Below are 2,204 nucleotides of genomic sequence, written 5' to 3'. Positions count from 1 at the left end.
AGAAAGAAAGAAAGAAAGAAAGAAAGAAAGAAAGGAAGAGAGAGAGACCAATGAATGAGCCATGTTCTCTGCTAAAGAGACTGGAGTGAAGAACTCACAGAATTATTGTCTATGGTCTCTTTTGATGGAGTAAGGTCTTCCGTGGCTGCATCCCAATTCTGTGTTAAGATTTTAGAGGCCAGTTTTCTCCAGAGTGAACTTAAAGCATTCTATCTGTTGCTGGAACCAAAACTCTAAAGAAGTAAAGATACTTTGCTGCTCCAGAGTAATTTCCACATTCATACTGAATTTTGTATATCTGTAGAGTGTATATAAGTACTCTTGCCTAAACCCATGCTTGACTGCCAGGTAGTCAAATAACATCTGGCTATCCCTGGTTGACTGCCTCTGCCTTGTAGTTTCTGGATCTTCAAACATCTCCATAATTGGTTCTGTTTCTGCCTGGGGCTGTTTCAGCTGCACAACTGTAGTTCTTTTTTCTCTCAAAGCATGAGGGATATCATCAAAATAAAGGTTTTTGTAGACATCCATAGCAAAGTCCACCATATTGGTATCACTAAGAAGATCCAATTTTCCCTTGTAATAATTCTTTTTCATTATAAATCTCTTTCACAGAGAGAAACTCAGGAAGCCGAAAGACCAGGTGTCAGAAAGTGTGCAATGGGAGAGAAAGTGTGCGATGAGAGTAGTCAAGTCATACTCCACCATCTTGCGGGAGGGGTGGGGGGGGAGAGCACTTGTTCCTGGATGATTATTTTCTAAAAGTTCCATCCACTTGCCTGCAAAATTCAAGATGTCTTTGTTTTCAATAGCTGAACAGTATACCATTGTGTAGATAGATGTACACATTTTCTTTATCCATTGTTCAGTTGAGGGACATATAGGTTGTTTCTAGTTTCTGGCTATTATGCACAAAGCTGCTATGAATATCGTTGAGCAAGTGTCCTTGTGTTACAGTGGAGCATCTTTGGGGTATATGCCCAAGAATGGTATACCTGGGCTTGGGGTAGAACTGTGCCCAATTTTCTGAGAAACTGCCAAACTGATTTTCAAGGTGGTTATACAAGTTTGCACTCTCACCAGCAATTAAGAAATGTTCCCCTTGCTCCACATTCTCTCCAGCATGTGATATCTCTTGAGTTTTTGATCTTAGCCTTTCTGATGGGTATAAGATGGAATCTCAGAGTTGTACTGATATGCATTTCCCTTATTGAACATCTCTTTAGGTTGCTTCACAGACATTAGAGATTCCTCTGTTGAGAATTCTATTTAGCTTTGTACCCCATTTTTTAAGGAATTATTTGTTTTATGTATGTGAATATACTGTAGCTGTTTTCTGAATAAGGCATTGGATCCCATTACAGATGTTTATGAGCTACCATCTGGAATTGTTGTAAATTCTCTCAACCACTGAGCCATTTCTCCAGCCCATCTGTACCCCACTTTTTGTTTGTTTGTTTGTTTGTTTGTTTGTTTGTTTGTTTTCAAGACAGGGTTTCTCTGTGTAGCCCTGGCTGTCCTGGAACTCACTCTGTAGACCAGGCTGGCCTTGAATTCAGAAACCCACCTGCCTCTGCCTCCCAAGTCCTGGGATTAAAGGCATGCATCACCACTGCCCAGTGTGTACCCCATTTTTTTTTTTTTTGGTTTTTCAAGACAGGGTTTCTCTGTATAGCCCTGGCTGTCCTGGAACTCACTTTGTAGCCCAGGCTGGCCTCGAACTCAGAAATCCGCCTGCCTCTGCCTCCCAAGTGCTGGGATTAAAGGCATGCGCCACCACACCCGGCGTGTACCCCATTTTTAATTGGGTTATTTAGTTCATTAGTGCCTAATTTCTTGTGTTCTTTATATATTTTGGATATTAGTCCCCTGTCAGATGTAGGGTTGGTGAAGCTCTTTTCCCATTTTCCTGTAGCTTCCATTTCCCTGTAGCCTGGTGGGACTTGCCTTGGAGGGAGGAGGATATCAACCCACCAACAAAACTGTCAATCCAAAATTTGTCCTGCCTACAAGATGTGCAGGGATAAAGATGGAGAATAGATTGAGTGAGTAGCCAGCCAATGACTAGCCCTACTTGAAATATATCTCATGCAAGATAGCTAGTCCCTCCTCATAAAATTGCAAAGCTTCTGTAAGGCAAAAGACACTGTCAACAAGACAAAAAGGCCACCAACAGATTGGGAAAGGATTTTTACCAATCCTAA

General features: G+C 41.5%; 1 pseudogene; it reads right to left on the bottom strand.

The window, feature by feature from the left end:
* LOC110338363 overlaps nucleotides 1–708 on the bottom strand; it is a 1,591-nt pseudogene extending 883 nt beyond the window's left edge.
* Nucleotides 709–2,204: the final 1,496 nt, after the last annotated feature.

Source organism: Mus pahari, chromosome 21 (genome assembly GCF_900095145.1).
Source record: "Mus pahari chromosome 21, PAHARI_EIJ_v1.1, whole genome shotgun sequence".
Classification (NCBI taxonomy): domain Eukaryota; kingdom Metazoa; phylum Chordata; class Mammalia; order Rodentia; family Muridae; genus Mus; species Mus pahari.
This window is presented reverse-complemented; position numbering and strand designations above follow the sequence as displayed.